The following is a 20,333-nucleotide window of genomic DNA, read 5'->3' as shown; positions in this document are numbered from 1 at the left end:
TGACTTCGGTGCATACTGTGTGATGCTGCTCATTTCCTGCACTTCCTTTTATGGCCAGACTGGTGTACATCATTCAAGTGAGACAGGATGCAGTCTCAGAATTGTGATGTCATCACTTATTATTTAAAAGGCCTCTGTTCAGTATGCTTTGCCCTTGCGTTGTCTCAGACCTGTTTGTGAGAGCTCCTGTGTATTACCTGGCTTTCTGGTGTTCCTCCTGGTTCCTGATCCCTGGTTTGTTCCTGACTCTGCTGTTCTCCTTGTTCCTGATTCCGGCTCGTCTGACTACTCACTTTGGCTCCTGACTCGGCTCGTCTAACTATTCACTTTGGCTCCTGACTCGGCTCGTCTATCAGCTCTGGTTTTGATTCCTGGCTTGCTCCTGTTCCATTGTCTCCTACGTGTTCGTTCCACCCATGCCTCTTTCTCCCCCATGCCTCCTGGTCCCAAGTCACCAGGTACTGCTGAGCCGATGCAGTTGAGATTCACGCATCTCTCCACGGCAGAGTGGGCCTTTAGGAGGAGGAAGGGGCTCTGCCTCTATTGTGGGTTACAGGGCCACCTTTTGAAGTCTTGTCCTACACGGCCGGGAAAAGCTCACACCTAAGGTCCTGTCGGGGGCAGACCTTGGGTGGTTTATCCCTGTCCCCAGAACCACTAAAGGAGAAACCTTTGGTCACAGTTGTCCTTTCCTGGGTGGACTCCTCCATAGTCACCCAGGCTCTTGTTGACTTCAGTGCTGCGGGCAATTTCATTGACAGTGCTTTTGTATCAAAGCAATCCATTCCTGTTTTGCCTCGGCCCATTCTGCTTGCTATTGAGGCTATTTATGGCAGGCCCCTTTAGCCGTTACTCACCAAACTGCTCTGTTATCCATGGCTGTTGGGGCTCTCCATTTTGAAACCCTCCAGTTCCAGGTGATAAACTCTCTGCATTTTCCGGTTGTTCTGGGTTATCCCTGGCTCCAAAAGCACAATCCCAGTCTCGACTGGCGCAGGTCTGAAATTTTGTTGTGGTCTCCGCAATGTATTTCTACTTGTCTTTGGAAGCCAGTTAAAGTCTTGTGCACTTCTTCAGTATCTCAATTGCCAGAAGAGTACCGAGAGTTCCTAGACATTTTTGAGAAGGTGTGTCCTGGTACGTTGCCTCCTCACTGGTCTTGCGATTGTTCCATAGACCTGCAACCCGGAGCCATTCCTCCTCGGGGACGGGTTTACCCTCTGTCTTTTGCAGAGAATTGTGCTATGGAGGAGTATGTTTCTGATGCTCTGTTTCGGGGGATCATCTGCAAATCCTGCTCTCCTGCAGGAGCTGGCTTCTTCTTTGTGAAGAAAAAGGGTGGCGAGTTAAGACCATGCATTGATTATAGGGGTCTTAATCGTCTTACCATTAAGAATGCTTACCCTATTCCACTCATTACGGAACTCTTTGACCACCTCAATGGAGCTACGGTCTTTACTAAACTTGATTTTAAAGTAGCGTACAATCTCGTTAGGATCAAGGAGGGCCAAGGATGGAAAACAGCATTTAACACTAGGAGCAGGCAATATGAGTATCTTGTAATGCCCTTTGGCTTATGTATTGCTCCTGCTGTTTTCCAGGAATTTATTAATGATGTCCTACGAGATATGTGGCAACAGTGTGTTGTGGTGTACTTAGACGACATCCTCATACACTCACCCACACTTGAGGCTCATCATTCTGATGTTACACGGGTTCTTCAGAGACTATATGAGAACTGCCTGTTTTGTAAACTCAAGAAATGTGAGTTCCATCAGACTCAACTAACCTTCCTAGGTTATGTTATCTCTGTTGCAGGGTTCTCCATGGACCCTGACAAGTTATCTGCAGTTCTGCAGTGGCCTCACCCAGTTGGTCTTTGGTCTATTCAATGTTTTTTGGGGTTTGCCTTTTACTATAGAAAGTTTATTAAAAACTATTCTTCCTTGGTCAAACCTATCACAGACATGACCAGTAAAGAGAATGATCCACTCCATTGGTTACCTACTGCCATTAAGGCCTTTGAAAGTCTTAAGACTGCCTTTGCTGCCGCTCCAGTTCTGGCTCATCCTTATCCTGTCCTGCCTTTTGTTCTTGAGGTTGATGCGTCTGAGACAGGAGTAGGTGCCCTCTTGTCTCAAAGTCCTACGCCTGACAGTCCCTTGTATCCGTCTGGTTTCTTCTCTAAGAAATTGTCTCCAGTGGAGTGCAATTATGAAATTGGCAACAGGGAATTACTGGCCATACTTTTGGCACTCAAGGAATGGAGACATCTTCTCGAGGGTACTAGCGTGCCAGTGCTCATTCTCACTGACCACAAGAATTTAACTTATCTATCTGAAGCAAAAGCAAAACGTTTGTCGCCCGACAGGCCAGATGGGTGCTATTTTTGTTTCAGTTTAATTATGTGGTCTCCTACCTGCCTGGTAGTAAGAATGTTAGGGCTGATGCCCTATCTCGACAATTTTTGCCTCTGTTCAAGGAGGAGTCTGTACCTGCTCCAGTTATACTTCCTGACCATATTTTGGCTACCATACGTACAAATTTGACTTCTCCCTTGGGGGAGGAGATCCTGGCTGCCCAAACCAATGAACCTCCTGAGAAACCTAGTGGTAAGGGTTTTGTTTCTGAGAATCTTCTAACTAAACTTTTGCACACTTACCACTATCCTAAAGCTGCAGGTCACCCAGGCAAGAACCAAATGATTTGGTCTGTCACTCGACAATTCTGGTGGCCAAGTCTTCGTCCTGATGTTTCTGTGTATGTTGCCTCCTGCTCATTTTGTGCACAGCATAAGACTCCTCGACATCTTCCTGTGGGTCTTCTTCAACCTATTGCTAATGGTGAGTGTCCTTGGACACATCTTTCCATGGACTTCATTGTTGAGCTCCAATGGCAATACTGTTATCCTTATGGTGGATGACCATTTTTATAAAATGTCAGTTGTCTACCGCTCAGGAGCTTGCTTCAATTTTTGCCCCGGGAGGTCTTCCGTTTACATGGGTTACCCAAGGAGATAGTGTCGGACTGGGGTAGCCAGTTTGTCTCCAGATTTTGGCGTTCCTTTTTTGCTCAAATGGGGATCCAGCTTTCCTTCTCCTCGGAATATCACCCTCAATCCATTGGGGCTGTGGAACGGTCTAATCAAGCTCTGGAACAGTTCCTCCGTTGCTATGTCTCAAATCACCAAAATAATTGGTCTGAACTGTTACCTTGGGCAGAGTTTGCTCGTAATAGTGCTATTAAAGGGCCATTATACACTCAAAAAATATAGTCTATTTAAATTAAGCACCAAAAGAAGATAAAGTTTCTAATTGACATGTATTAGCAATGTTGCTGCTAACTTTCCTAAAAATTATTATAAAGTTTCTAATCCTCTCAGTGCATGAGAATACGAATGTAATATCCACTAGTTTCAGAGCAAGACTTTTTCTACACTCCCTATCTAGTGTCATTTGCAGCCAGCCCCCATGCTGGGGCTGTCTGTATAATAGATAAGGCTGTCAATTACAAATCCCCTAACCTCTCTCAGTCATTTCTCCCTGACTGTTTACACTGGCATGATCTCACTACCCCCTCTGTCCTTCCGGTAAGCATTCTGCAGACACAAGGGGAATATTCCACTCACAGCTCTGTGAGACATGATCCTGAGATGTTTTACAGAGCTGTGTGTGAAAATATTCAGAGTGCTGTAGTGAGGACAAAGAGGGAGTCAGATATATGCACAGTTTTTTTATATGGGCAGATGTATTTATATTTATATCAGCTGAGCATCGCCTGAGAGATGTAGACAGAGCATTTAATTGTACCTGTAACAAACTGCACATGAGCTAAATCACAAGGATTCTTCCCCAGCACATTCTCTGTTCATTCTGCACCTCAGCAACATCCAGAGCTCTGCCCCCTGCTTTACAGCAACAATATGAATATTTATGAGGAGGAAGGAGAGTGGGAGTAGCAGGGGGTAGGAGCTCTGGATGTTGCCGAGGTGCTGTAAAGGACACTAGATAGGGAGTGTAGAAAAAGCCTTACTCTGAAGCTAGTAGATATTACATTCGTATTCTCATGCACTGAGAGGATTAGAAACTTTATAATCATTTTTAGGAGGGTTAGCAGCAAAATTGCTAATACATGTCAATTATAAACTTTATCTTCTTTTGGTGCTTAATTTAAATAGACTATATTTTTTGAGTGTATAATGGCCCTTTAATGCTTCCTCCAAGTTATCCCTGTTCATGGCGAATTATGGGTTTCAACCATCCTTGTTGCCCAATCCATTCATGTCTCAGGGTATTCTGGCTTTGGAGGAGCATCTCTGGCAACTCCGTTCCACGTGGGTGCAGATTCAGGATTGCCTTCATCGTTCCACGCAGCGCCAAAAGTTCCAGGCTGATCGTAGGCGTCTGCCTGCACCTTCCTACCAGGTTGGTGAGAGAGTTTGGCTGTCCTCCCGCAACTTGAACCTTTGTGTGCCTTCCTAGAAACTCTCTCCCCGTTATGTTGGTCCTTTTTGTATACTCTGACGGGTCAATCCTGTGGCCTACGCTCTTGACCTTCCTCCTGCAATGCGCATCTCCAATATTTTTCATGTCTCCCTCTTGAAACCATTGGTTTGTAAATGGTTTACCACTGTGTTGCCTCGTCCTATCTTTGTTGACAATCATGAGGAGTATGAGGTCAGCAGCATTATTTACTTTCGTATGTCCAGGGGCCACACACAGTATTTGGTTCACTTGAGGGTCTACGGTCCAGAGGAGTGTTCATGGGTTCCCTCCTCTGATGTTCATGCTCCCGCCCTCCTCCGTGCCTTCCATGCCTGTTTCCCCAATAAGTCTTTTGTCCTCCTGCGGGGGAGGGGTCGTTGAGGGGAGGCTACTGTCAGGAATTTTTCCCTGCTTTGTTTGCCATGTACTGTTGGCAGCCATTTTACTCACCTCTCTTGCTGACTCTGTTGCATACTGTGTGATGCTGCTCATTTCATGCACTTCCTTTTATGGCCAGACTGGTGTACATCATCCGTGTGAGACAGGATGCAGTCTCAGAATTGTGATGTCATCACTTATTATTTAAAAGGCTTCTGTTCAGTATGCTTTGCCCTTGCATTGTCTCAGACCTGTTTGTGAGAGCTCCTGTGTATTACCTGGCTGTCTGACGTCCCTCCTGGTTCCTTATCCCTGGCTTGTTCCTGACTCTGCTGTTCTTCTTTTTCTTGATTCTGGCTCATCTGACGACTCGCTTTGGCTCCTGACTCGGCTCGTCTGACTACCAGCTCTGGTTTTGATTCCTGGCTTGTTATTTGACATGTGGACTTTTTATTATTTTTTGCTATTAATAAAGGTGTTATTATTTTTGCACTTCTCGTCTCAGTCTGATTCCTGGCACCCTGACAATGGGTTTCTGCTATTCACTCTTGGCTCTCTATTGATGTAGTCACCTTATATTCATCTATACTTAACCATAGCGGGTTGGAAGCTATACACTTCTTTTTGAAGGAATATTCCGACTACACCGTAGAGTTTCAGGAATTTGTAATCGAAGTCACCGACTTCTTGCTTACGCATATTTTTTTTTAAGTTTGAAGGCATTTTCTACCTTTACCTTTTCTAGATTTATTGATGATCTCATCTTTATTGTCAAAGGGGATCATCAAATGGCCAGTTCATTTGTGAATTGGCTTAATATAAATGATTTAAACCTCAAGTTTACTTTTGATTTTCAAAGGGAATCAATCAATTATCTCGATGTGATACTTAGGGCAGGAGGAGATGGCAAAGTGATTACTGATGTATACAGAAAGCCCATAGCAGGTAACACTTTACTGCATGCTAAATCCTGCCATCCCAATTTTGTACCCTATGCAGTTGCCAAAGGGCAATATGTCCATTTGAAAAGGAACTGCAGTAATAGGAACCTATATCAAAATAGAGCAGATGAACTCAGTTTACGCATAAAACAAAGAGGGTACCCCAATAGAGTTTTTGACCGAGCCCGTACGGAGGTGGCTGGGATTGAGCAAGATCACCTCTTACAGGACACTACCATGGGTTTCTCCAAGGAGATTACCAATCTTTTTAGAGGTGTGACTTTTGTCACAGGTCATAGCGCCCAATATAGACAAGTATATTGGATAGTGAAGAAACACTATAAACGTCTTATTGCTGACGATAAACTTATGGATTGTGCTGATAAATACATTAGATGTTCTTTTAGACAAGGCAAGACTTTTGGCAATATAATTTCTCCATCAGATCTGCCCCCCTTCCAGACGAATCAAAGCTTGTGGCTAACCCATCTGGGTATGTTCAAATGTGGAAGAAATAAATGCAGACCCTGTGATTGTGCCATATTGTCTAAAACGTTTAAATATGAAGTAACACTTGAATCCCTTGACATCAGATATTGTCTTAATTGCAATTCTACTTATGTAAATTATGTCATCACTTGTATTTTGTGCAATTGGCAGTATGTTGGACAAACGAGACGTAATTTGGGGTCTAGACTCAGAGAACATTTCTCTACCATCTCTATTGGAAAATTCACTACCCCACTTGTCCAGCATTTTGCCCTTTGTCATATTAAAAGCTTGGACTCCTTCAGGTGGCAAGCGATAGACAGAACTGTACTCCCCAAAAGAGGGGGAGACAAACATAAGATACTGAGCAAAAATGAAATATACTGGATTTTCAGGCTTGATACTTTACATGTATATACTCAACTCAGTTTGAGTGTTTGCTCTAATGCATAGAGACAATGGCCTCTAGTTATCAACGTGTCTACTTACCTGCCATCGCCGGCCCCAATACGCTCGCCTAAGCTCGCCTCACATCGCCGCCGTGGACCAGAATACGCTCGCCAAAGTTATCAAAAAAGCTGTCAAAAAGCTGTGCACCAAGTACAGGGCGATGAGCAGTGGACTGTGATAGTTATCACTCATCCGATCTCGCTGTTCTTCGGCTTTTCTACAGCTTTATTAATAAGCTGTCACTAAGCGCCCACACTACACTACATTGTTCTACCCACTATACCGGCTCCCCCGGATCCCCCCCGCAACTAAATAAAGTTATTAACCCCTAAACCGCCGCTCCTAGACCCCGCCACAACTATAATAAATGTATTAACCCCTAAACCGCCGCTCCCTGAGCCCACCGCCACTTTAATAAACTGATTAACCCCTAATCCGCCGCTCCCGGACCTTGCCGCCACCTACATAATACCTATTAATCCCTATCCTGCCCCCCCTATACCGCCGCCACCTATAATAAATTTATTAACCCCTATCCTGCCGATCCCGGACCCCGCCGCAACTAAATAAATTGTTTAACCCCTAAACCGCCACTCCCGGACCCCGCCGCAACCTATATTAAACTTATTAACCCCTAATCTGCCCCCCTACACCATTGACACCTATAATAAATTTATTAACCCCTATCCTGCCCCCCTATACCGCCGCAACCTATAATAAAATTATTAACCTCTAAACCTAAGTCTAACCCTAACACCCCCCTATCTTAAATATTAATTAAATACATCTAAATAAATATAACTCTTATTAAATTAATTATTCCTATTTAAAACTAAATACTTACCTATAAAATAAACCCTAATATAGCTACAATATTACTAATAATTATATTGTAGCTATCTTAGGATTTATATTTATTTTACAGGTAACTTTGTATTTATTTTTTATTTTTTTTCCAAACAATTTTTTATTGAAGTCAATAATAAATACAACATATAGGGTATGCCCCAAAACAGTTACAGAAAAATGCATATACATTGTTGTTAGAAGGATATTGCAGAAAAACAAGGAGAAAAAAAGTGTATCCATATATCTCAAGTGCTATTATTAGAATTGGGCAAACTATAGTGAGACTTCAGTTTTACAATAAAGGAAATGAAAAGAAAGATGGTCCTCTCTGTGCCATATAGAAGGTAAATTGGATTATCTTTTCAGGAAGAATTGGGCCAGGGGGGAGTTAGCGTAACTACTCTGTGGGGGGGGGGCTAATGCAGCGGGCAGGAGCCGCTCGAAAATGGGGGTGGGGGAGGTAGGGCTGTTTGAATTAGGGAAGGGTTTCATAATATATGAGTGGAGGGGTGATGGTACTATGAAGGTGTAGAGGGGGATATACTAAATATAATATCTGACTTTAAACCACACTGGGGTTATGCGCTGCTGAACTAATGCATCTTCCAAATCTATTTTAATGTAGGGCATTTAGAACTTAGATGAGACAGGTATATGTGTATATAGGGTCAAAAGATATTGTGAAAGTCTCAAGTAGCTATGATAGAATATCAAAGGATAAAGAGCTTAAAAATGAGTTTCCCAAGAGTTAGCTAGGGAAGAATGTGACATATGATATATATTGTGACACTATGGGGACCAATAAGCTGGCTACAATTAGGGCTAAACAATAATGCACCTAAAAGCAGGGGCAAATGGTGTAGAGCTATACATTAACATAGAAGGTAGAAGGTCTACAAGTGTGAGCTGATGAGAGCAGTCGAGCTAAATAAAAGCACCTGAAAGCATCATCCTATAGAACAACTACACCTCCTAAACACTATCCCATTTATTACAATGTTAAAACATATGGCACCAAAACAACATCAAAGGCATTTATCGCATCAAGCTATGAAATATACATGCAGTAATACAACAAACAAAAATATTACTGTAGACTCCTGAGTTATCCCCCACATTGCATAAAAAACTATAACAATATATTTACAATAAGACCTACAGCCTAAACCACCTACCACCTATCCTCTGAGGTCACAGTGGGGGTGGTGAAAAAAAAAACAAGACAAAAAAAGACCTACAGGAACAAAAAAAGAGTTAAATATAAGTGTACAAGAGGGTATCTGTACATGAGAATATAATTTGTATTCTTATTGAAAGGACAGAGGAATATAGAATATACCTTAGTGTTGGCAGACTAGGAGGGGGGGTCATAACATAGATTTATCTCTAGATAGATATCGTGGGGAGGACTTAAATTTTATAAGGAGATAAATAGAAATATTTTAGGCAGAATTTGACTTTCTCCAGGTATATGGGTCCATAGACTGCTAGTGCCAGCGCTCTGTAAAATGTCCTCTGAGGATCTTAAACTGATGTTATGTAGTTAATTTAATCAGGGGAATAGGAATCAGCTGATGGCAAAAGCAGAAACAAAAACAATAACAATAATAAAAAAAAATAAAAAAAAGGAACAGAAAAGATATCCATTTAATTAGCCCGGTGGTAACTTGAGCAAAGTCATACATATAAGTGTGTAAACACTTGGGAAAATAACCCCATAGCTACAGTATGGACCCATCCTCCAGTGTAGAAACGGTAAGGAAAAAGGCAAGATGGGAGTTGGCATCACCGGATCTCCAAAGGTGTGCGATGAGAAGATCCACAGTAGTTTTATTAAAGTTAATAGGTTCTTCAACCGAAACCTCTCCTCGGGAAACCAGACAATCTAGGGAGGTGGCAGAGTAGAGAGCCGCACATATTGTAGACAGACTGTGGATTCGATAGGAGTACTGGGCTATAAGTTAAGGGGAGTCTTAACAGGACATATGTGCTGTGGGAGATCTGGAGGACCGCGGTGCCTGTGCAGTAGTAAATTACCTTTCGTTCCTCTGTTAAGTCCGGCATAAGCTCCATGCCTTCTCTTTCACTGGTCGGGATCTTCCTGTGCACCCGGTGGCCAGCCTCACCAACCCGGGTCACAGCTACAAAGAACTCCGATTGAGGGCAGTTAAGCCCGGTGGAAGCTGGGGAACCAGAGAAGGGAGCAGGAGGTAAGAGTCCCAATCGTTTCGGTAGTTCTCTTGCCATACATTCAGGATCCAGCTTGGGGGAGTAGGTGCTGCTCTCATCTCCGTGTGTCACATCATGTAGTAAGCGCTGATCATCCGCCATCTTAGTGAGGTCTCCATGTTCCTGGTCTCTAGGCACTCTGATGATTTCAGTAAGGACTGTGAAGTTCTTACACATGCGACGTTCCAGGCTGCCTAGTAGTGCCCGGATCTGTTGGGTAATATCTTCCTCCATGTATAACTCAGGTGAAGATTTTATGAAACCCTATAATAATATCAAGGAGTAAATACACTCTCCCGGGTAGCCCACACTCCGGGTGAGGGGGGGTAGATGGTGTTGCGATGCAGGCCACAGCGCTCCTCTTTAAGTATAATAATTGAACTCGCCAGCTTGAGTTAATCTCAATAATTTTAGTAAATCCAGAATCAGGATTGTTTCTTTGTGCAGAATAGAAGGCTCTTATATGGAGAAGTTGTGGTATTAACATCAAAAGCCGAAAGTTTTTAAAGGCTAGGCTCGGAGCTGCACTGTTTTGCGTCTTCTCTTGGATGTGGCTTGGTCACGCCCCAACTTTGTATTTATTTTAACTAGGTACAATAGTTATTAAATAGTTAATAACTATTTAATAACTACCTAGCTAAAAGAAATACAAAATTACTTGTAAAATAAATCCTAACCTAAGTTACAATTAAACCTAACACTACACTATCATTAAATAAATTAAATTAATTAACTACAAGTAGCTACAATTAAATACAATTAAATAAACTAACTAAAGTACAAAAAATAAAAAAAACTGTTACAAAAAATAAAAAAATATTACAAGATTTTTAAGCTAATTACACCTAATCTAAGCCCCCTAATAAAATAACAAAGCCCCCCAAAATAAAAAAATGCCCTACCCTATTCTAAATTAAAAAAGTTAACAGCTCTATTACCTTACCAGCCCTTAAAAACAGAATTTATGCTTACCTGATAAATTACTTTCTCCAACGGTGTGTCCGGTCCACGGCGTCATCCTTACTTGTGGGATATTCTCTTCCCCAACAGGAAATGGCAAAGAGCCCAGCAAAGCTGGTCACATGATCCCTCCTAGGCCCCGCCTTCCCCAGTCATTCGACCGACGTAAAGGAGGAATATGCATAGGAGAAATCATATGATACCGTGGTGACTGTAGTTAGAGAAAATAATTCATCAGACCTGATTAAAAAACCAGGGCGGGCCGTGGACCGTAATTTATCAGGTAAGCATAAATTCTGTTTTCTCCAACATAGGTGTGTCCGGTCCACGGCGTCATCCTTACTTGTGGGAACCAATACCAAAGCTTTAGGACACGGATGATGGGAGGGAGCAAATCAGGTTACCTAGATGGAAGGCACCACGGCTTGCAAAACCTTTCTCCCAAAAATAGCCTCTGAAGAAGCAAAAGTATCAAATTTGTAAAATTTGGTAAAAGTGTGCAGTGAAGACCAAGTCGCTGCCTTACATATCTGATCAACAGAAGCCTCGTTCTTGAAGGCCCATGTGGAAGCCACAGCCCTAGTGGAGTGAGCTGTGATTCTTTCAGGAGGCTGCCGTCCGGCAGTCTCATGAGCCAATTGGATGATGCTTTTAAGCCAAAAAGAGAGAGAGGTAGAAGTTGCTTTTTGACCTCTCCTTTTACCAGAATAAACAACAAACAAGGAAGATGTTTGTCTGAAATCCTTTGTAGCCTCTAAATAGAATTTTAGAGCACGAACTACATCCAAATTGTGCAACAAACGTTCCTTCTTTGAAACTGGATTCGGACACAAAGAAGGCACAACTATCTCCTGGTTAATATTTTTGTTAGAAACAACTTTCGGAAGAAAACCAGGTTTAGTACGCAAAACCACCTTATCTGCATGGAACACCAGATAAGGAGGAGAACACTGCAGAGCAGATAACTCTGAAACTCTTCTGGCAGAAGAGATTGCAACCAAAAACAAAACTTTCCAAGATAGTAACTTAATATCTACGGAATGTAAGGGTTCAAACGGAACCCCTTGAAGAACTGAAAGAACTAAATTGAGACTCCAAGGAGGAGTCAAAGGTTTGTAAACAGGCTTGATTCTAACCAGAGCCTGAACAAAAGCTTGAACATCTGGCACAGCCGCCAGCTTTTTGTGAAGTAAAACAGATAAAGCAGAAATCTGTCCCTTCAAAGAACTTGCAGATAATCCTTTCTCCAAACCCTCTTGTAGAAAGGATAGAATCTTAGGAATTTTTATCTTGTTCCATGGGAATCCTTTAGATTCGCACCAACAGATATATTTTTTCCATATTTTATGGTAGATTTTTCTAGTTACAGGCTTTCTAGCCTGAATAAGAGTATCAATGACAGAATCTGAAAACCCACGCTTTGATAAAATCAAGCGTTCAATCTCCAAGCAGTCAGTTGGAGTGAGGCCAGATTCGGATGTTCGAACGGACCTTGAACAAGAAGGTCCTGTCTCAAAGGTAGCCTCCATGGTGGAGCCGATGACATATTCACCAGGTCTGCATACCAAGTCCTGCGTGGCCACGCAGGAGCTATCAAGATCACCGAGGCCCTCTCCTGATTGATCCTGGCTACCAGCCTGGGAATGAGAGGAAACGGTGGGAATGCGTAAGCTAGGTTGAAAGTCCAAGGTGCTACTAGTGCATCTACTAGAGTCGCCTTGGGATCCCTGGATCTGGACCCGTAGCAAGGAACCTTGAAGTTCTGACGAGACGCCATCAGATCCATGTCTGGAATGCCCCATAACTGAGTTATTTGGGCAAAGATTTCCGGATGGAGTTCCCACTCCCCCGGATGAAAAGTCTGACGACTCAGAAAATCCGCTTCCCAATTTTCCACTCCTGGGATGTGGATTGCAGACAAGTGGCAGGAGTGATTCTCCGCCCATTGAATTATTTTGGTCACTTCTTCCATCGCCAGGGAATTCCTTGTTCCCCCCTGATGGTTGATATATGCAACAGTTGTCATGTTGTCTGATTGAAACCTTATGAATTTGGCCTTTGCTAGTTGAGGCCAAGCCTTGAGAGCATTGAATATCGCTCTCAGTTCCAGAATGTTTATCGGGAGAAGAGATTCTTCCCGAGACCATAGATCCTGAGCTTTCAGGGGTTCCCAGACCGCGCCCCAGCCCACCAATACTGGCGTCGGTCGTGACAATGACCCACTCTGGTCTGCGGAAGCTCATCCCTTGTGACAGGTTGTCCAGGGTCAGCCACCAACGGAGTGAATCTCTGGTCCTCTGATCTACTTGGATCGTCGGAGACAAGTCTGTATAATCCCCATTCCACTGTCTGAGCATGCACAGTTGTAATGGTCTTAGATGAATTCGCGCAAAAGGAACTATGTCCATTGCCGCAACCATCAAACCTATTACTTCCATGCACTGTGCTATGGAAGGAAGAAGAACAGAATGAAGTACTTGACAAGAGCTTAGAAGTTTTGATTTTCTGGCCTCTGTCAGAAAAATCTTCATTTCTAAGGAGTCTATTATTGTTCCCAAGAAGGGAACTCTTGTTGACGGGAATAGAGAACTTTTTTCTACGTTCACTTTCCACCCGTGAGATCTGAGAAAGGCTAGGACAATGTCCGTATGAACCTTTGCTTGAGGCAGGGACGACGCTTGAATCAGTATGTCGTCCAAGTAAGGTACTACTGCAATGCCCCTTGGTCTTAGCACCGCTAGAAGGGACCCTAGTACCTTTGTGAAAATTCTTGGAGCAGTGGCTAATCCGAATGGAAGTGCCACAAACTGGTAATGCTTGTCCAGAAATGCGAACCTTAGGAACCGATGATGTTCCTTGTGGATAGGAATATGTAGATACGCATCCTTTAAATCCACCGTGGTCATGAATTGACCTTCCTGGATGGTAGGAAGAATTGTCCGAATGGTTTCCATTTTGAACGATGGAACCCTGAGAAATTTGTTTAGGATCTTGAGATCCAAAATTGGTCTGAATGTTCCCTCTTTTTTGGGAACTATGAACAGATTGGAGTAAAACCCCATCCCTTGTTCTCCTAATGGAACAGGATGAATCACTCCCATTTTTAACAGGTCTTCTACACAATGTAAGAATGCCTGTCTTTTTATTTGGTCTGAAGACAATTGAGACCTGTGGAACCTTCCCCTTGGGGGCAGTTCCTTGAATTCCAGGAGATAACCTTGAGAAACTATTTCTAGCGCCCAAGGATCCTGAACATCTCTTGCCCAAGCCTAAGCGAAGAGAGAGAGTCTGCCCCCCACCAGATCCGGTCCCGGATCGGGGGCCAACATCTCATGCTGTCTTAGTAGCGGTAGCAGGCTTCTTGGCCTGCTTACCTTTGTTCCAGCCTTGCATCGGTCTCCAGGCTGGCTTGGTTTGAGAAGTATTACCCTCTTGCTTAGAGGATGTAGAATTTGAGGCTGGTCCATTTCTGCGAAAGGGACGAAAATTTGGTTTATTTTTAGCCTTAAAAGACCTATCCTGAGGAAGGGCGTGGCCCTTTCCCCCAGTGATGTATGAAATAATCTCTTTCAAGTCAGGGCCAAACAGCGTTTTCCCCTTGAAAGGGATGTTAAGCAATTTGTTCTTGGAGGACACATCCGCTGACCAAGACTTTAGCCAAAGCGCTCTGCGCGCCACAATAGCAAAACCTGAATTTTTCGCCGCTAATCTAGCTAATTGCAAAGTGGCGTCTAAAGTAAAAGAGTTAGCCAATTTAAGAGCTTGAACTCTGTCCATAACCTCCTCATAAGAAGATTCTTTATTGAGCGACTTTTCTAGTTCATCGAACCAGAAACACGCTGCTGTAGTGACAGGAACAATGCATGAAATTGGTTGTAGAAGGTAACCTTGCTGAACAAACATCTTTTTAAGCAAACCCTCTAATTTTTTATCCATAGGATCTTTGAAAGCACAACTATCTTCTATAGGGATAGTAGTGCGTTTGTTTAGAGTAGAAACCGCCCCCTCGACCTTGGGGACTGTCTGCCATAAGTCCTTCCTAGGGTCGACCATAGGAAATAATTTCTTAAATATAGGGGGAGGGACAAAAGGTATGCCGGGCCTTTCCCATTCTTTATTTACAATGTCCGCCACCCGCTTGGGTATAGGAAAAGCTTCGGGGGGAACCGGGACCTCTAGGAACTTGTCCATCTTACATAATTTCTCTGGAATGACCAAATTGTCACAATCATCTAGAGTAGATAACACCTCCTTAAGCAGAGCGCGGAGATGTTCCAATTTAAATTTGAATGTAATAACGTCAGGTTCAGCTTGTTGAGAAATTTTTCCTGAATCTGAAATTTCTCCCTCAGACAAAACCTCCCTGGCCCCTTCAGACTGGTGTAAGGGCATGTCAGAACCATTATCATCAGCTTCCTCATGCTCTTCAGTATCTAAAACAGAGCAGTCGCGTTTTCGCTGATAAGTGGGCATTTTGGCTAAAATGTTTTTGATAGAATTATCCATTACAGCCGTTAATTGTTGCATAGTAAGGAGGATTGGCGCACTAGATGTACTAGGGGCCTCCTGAGTGGGCAAGACTGGTGTAGACACAGAAGGGGATGATGCAGTACCATGCTTACTCCCCTCACTTGAGGAATCATCTTGGGCAACATCATTATCAGTGGCATCATTGTCCCTACTTTGTTTGTCACATACATCACATATATTTAAATGAGTAGGAACCTTGGCTTCCAAACATACAGAACATCGTCTATCTGATAGTTCAGACATGTTAAACAGGCATAAACTTGATAACAAAGCACAAAAAACGTTTTAAAATAAAAACGTTACTGTCACTTTAAATTTTAAACTGAACACACTTTATTACTGAATATGTGAAAAAGTATGAAGGAATTGATCAAAATTCACCAAAATTTCACCACAGTGTCTTAAAGTCTTAAAGTCTTAAAAGTATTGCACACCAAATTTGAAAGCTTTAACTCTTAAAATAACGGAACCGGAGCCGTTTTTACATTTAACCCCTATACAGTCCCTGGTATCTGCTTTGCTGAGATCCAACCAAGCCCAGAGGGGAATACGATACCAAATGAAGCCTTCAAAAAGCTTTTTCTGTGGATCTGAGCTCCTCACACATGCATCTGCATGCCTTGCTTCCCAAAAACAACTGCGCATTAGTGGCGTGAAAATGAGGCTCTGCCTATGACTAGAAAAGGCCCCCAGTGAAAAAGGTGTCCAATACAGTGCCTGCCGTTTTTTTAATACAATTCCCAAGATTAAAATAACTCCTCAAAGTTATAATCTATTAAATATGCTTATAAAGTAATCGTTTTAGCCCAGAAAAATGTCTACCAGTCTTTAAAGCCCTTGTGAAGCCCTTTATTCTTATTAAGAAAATGGCTTACCGGATCCCATAGGGAAAATGACAGCTTCCAGCATTACCAAGTCTTGTTAGAAATGTGTCATACTTCAAGCAGCAAAGTCTGCCCACTGTTTCCCCCAACTGAAGTTACTTCATCTCAACAGTCCTGTATGGTAACGGTTGCTAAAATCATCTTCCTCTTACAAACAGAAATCTTCATCTATTTTCTGTTTCAGAGTAAATAGTACATACCAGCACTATTTTAAAATAACAAACTCTTGATTGAAGAATAAAACTACATTTAAACACCAAAAAACTCTTAACCATCTCCGTGGAGATGTTGCCTGTGCAACGGCAAAGAGAATGACTGGGGAAGGCTGGGCCTAGGAGGGATCATGTGACCAGCTTTGCTGGGCTCTTTGCCATTTCCTGTTGGGGAAGAGAATATCCCACAAGTAAGGATGACGCCGTGGACCGGACACACCTATGTTGGAGAAAGGGCCTTTTGCGGGGCATGCCCCAAAGTAAACAGCTCTTTTGCATGTAAAAATAAAATACAACCCCCCCAACATTAAAACCCACCACCCACATACCCCTACTCTAACCCACCCAACCCCCCCTTAAAAAAACCTAACACTAACCCCCTGAAGATCATCCTACCTTTAGCTGTCTTCAGCCAGCCGACCACCGATGGAACAGAAGAGGACATCCGCAGCGGCCGAAGTCTTCATCCAAGGGGCGCTGAAGAGGTCTTCCATCCGATAGAAGTCTTCATCCAGGCGGCGTCTTCAATCTTCATCCATCCGGAGCGGAGCGGAGCCTTCTTCAAAGCAGCCGACGCAGAGCCATCTTCATCCACCGACGCCTACTCGCCGAATGAATATTCATTTAAGTGACGTCATCCAAGATGGCGTCCCTCGAATTCCGATTGGCTGATAGGATTCTATCAGCCAATCGTAATTAAGGTAGGAAAAATCTGATTGGCTGATTCAATCAGCCAATCAGATTCAAGTTCAATCCGATTGGCTGATCCAATCAGCCAATCAGATTGAGCTCGCATTCTATTGGCTGTTCCGATCAGCCAATAAAATGTGAGCTCAATCTGATTGGCTGATTGGATCAGCCAATCAGATTTTTCCTACCTTAATTCCGATTGGCTGATAGAATCCTATCAGCCAATCGGAATTCGAGGGACACCATCTTGGATGACGTCACTTAAAAGGATATTCATTCGGCGAGTAGGCGTCGGTGGATGAAGATAGCTCCGCGTCGGCTGCTTTGAAGATGGCTCCGCTCTGGATGGATGAAGATTGAAGACGCCGCCTGGATGAAGACTTCTATCGGATGAGAGACCTCTTCAGTGCCCCTTGGATGAAGACTTCGGCCACTGTGGATGTCCTCTTCTGTTCCATGGTCGGCTGGCTGAAGACGGCTAAAGGTAGGATGATCTTCAGGGGGTTAGTGTTAGGTTTTTTTAAGGGGGGGTTGGGTGGGTTAGAGTAGGGGTATGTGGGTGGTGAGTTTTAATGTTGGGGGGGGAGGTTGTATTTTTTTTAACATGCAAAAGAGCTGAATACTTTGGGGCATGCCCCACAAAAGGCCCTTTTAAGGGCTGGTAAGGTAATAGAGCTGTTAACTTTTTTAATTTAGAATAGGGTAGGGATTTTTTTTATTTTGTGGGGCTTTGTTATTTTATTAGGGGGCTTAGATTAGGTGTAAGTAGCTTAAAAATCTTGTAATCTTTTTTTATTTTTTGTAACTTATTTTTTTTTATTTTTTGTACTTTAGTTAGTTTATTTAATTGTATTTAATTGTAGCTACTTGTAGTTAATTAATTTAATTTATTTAATGATAGTGTAGTGTTAGGTTTAATTGTAACTTAGGTTAGGATTTATTTTACAGGTAATTTTGTATTTATTTTAGCTAGGTAGTTATTAAATAGTTATTAACTATTTAATAACTATTGTACCTAGTTAAAATAAATACAAAGTTACCTGTAAAATAAATATAAATCCTAAGATAGCTACAATGTAATTATTAATTACATTGTAGCTATCTTAGGGTTTATTTTACAGGTAAGTATTTAGTTTTAAATAGGAATAATTTATTTAATGATAGTGTAGTGTTAGGTGTAATTGAAACTTAGGTTAGTTTTTATTTTACAGGTAAATTTGTCTTTATTTTATCTAGGTAGCTATTAAATAGTTAATAACTATTTAATAGCTATTGTACCTAGTTAAAATAAATTTAAATTTGCCTATAAAATAAAAATAAATCCTAAAATAGCTACAATATAATTATTTGTAATATTGTAGCTATATTAAGGATTATTTTATAGGTAAGTATTTAGTTTTAAATAGGAATAATTAACTTAATAAGAGTTATATTTATTTAGATGTATTTAATTAATATTTAAGATAGGGGGGTGTTAGGGTTAGTGTTAGACTTAGGTTTAGGGGTTAATAATTTTATTATAGGTTGCAACGGTGTAGGAGGGGCAGGATAGGGGTTGATAAATTTATTATAGGTGGCGACGGTGTAGGGGGGGCAGATTAGGGGTTAATAAGTTTAATATAGGTGGTGGCAGGGTCTGGGAGCAGCGGTTTAGGGGTTAAACAATTTATTTAGTTGCGGCGGGGTCCGGGATCCGCAGGATAGGGGTTATTAAATTTATTATAGGTGGCGGCGGTATAGGGGGGGCAGGATAGGGGTTAATAGGTGTTATGTAGGTGGTGGCGGGGTCTGGGAGTGGCGATTTAGGGGTTAATACATTTATTATAGTGGCGGTGGGCTCCGGGAGTGGCGGTTTAGGGGTTAGCATGTTTAATGTAAGTTGTGGCGGTGTAGGGGGGCAGATTAGGGGTGTTTAGACTCGGGGTACATGTTAGGGTGTTAGGTGTACACACTTTCCATAGGAATCAAAGGGATGTCGGGCAGCAGCGAACATGAACTTTCACTTTGGTCAGACTCCCATTTATTCCTATGGGATCCGCCACCTTCAGGGCGGCGGATTGAAAACCAAGTACGCTGGGCCGGAAAAGTGCCGAACGTACCTGCTAGTTTTTTGATAACTAGCAAAAGTAATCAGATTGTGCCGAACTTGTGTTCGGAACATCTGGAGTGACGTAAGAATCGATCTGTGTCGGACTGAGTCTGGCGGATCAAAGCTTACGTCACTAAATTCTACTTTTGCCGGTGTGTAGGGCTTGATAACTAAGGCGAATCAGCCTCGCCACAAATACGCTGCTGAATTCCAGCGTATTTGCGGTTGACGGCTTGATAACTAGGGGCCAATATCTATGAAGGCATTAGCCATTGTGCTATAATGGTGTATAGTCCTTGATAGAGGGTACAATATGTTAGTATTATCACTACTATCCTTCACTGGACATTTAATGGTACTGCTATAGTACAATGGTTATTAATATTGCCTATCTTGTTGGGGACCCGGGTTTGATACCCATAGGTATCATAATAACTATTATGGAGATACATATATTTTTATCATTGTATGTGTGTCTTTTTCATTGACATACATCTCTCTCTCTCTCTCTCTCTATATATATATATATATATATATATATATATATATATATATATATATATATATATATATATATATATATAGAGAGAGAGAGAGAGAGAGAGAGAGAGAGAGAGAGAGAGAGAGAGAGAGAGAGAGAGAGATATATATATATATATATATAGAGAGAGAGAGAGAGAGAGAGAGAGAGAGAGAGAGAGAGAGAGAGAGAGAGAGAGAGAGAGAGAGAGATAGAGATAGAGAGAGAGAGAGAGAGAGAGAGAGAGAGAGAGAGAGAGAGAGAGAGAGAGAGATAGAGAGATAGAGATAGAGATAGAGAGAGAGAGAGAGAGAGAGAGAGAGAGAGAGAGAGAGAGAGAGATAGAGAGAGAGAGAGAGAGAGAGAGAGAGAGAGAGAGAGCTTTTTTATGATGTATTTAGTTTTCTACAATCATTATCTCCCCACATTTATAGCATTTAATATATCTTCTATCTGCCATTGAATATATATTTTATGTGATCACTTTAACACTACTAGTTAAACATTTACTTATTTTTTCCTTTGTCTTCTCTAAGCAAATGTATATATAGTAGTTTAGTGTATATTAGCACTGTCCCAGAAAATGGGTATAGATATAATGAGAAGTAAAATGTCCTGTACTAGTAAG

Source organism: Bombina bombina, chromosome 2 (assembly GCF_027579735.1).
Source record: "Bombina bombina isolate aBomBom1 chromosome 2, aBomBom1.pri, whole genome shotgun sequence".
NCBI lineage: Eukaryota > Metazoa > Chordata > Amphibia > Anura > Bombinatoridae > Bombina > Bombina bombina.
This window is presented reverse-complemented; position numbering follows the sequence as displayed.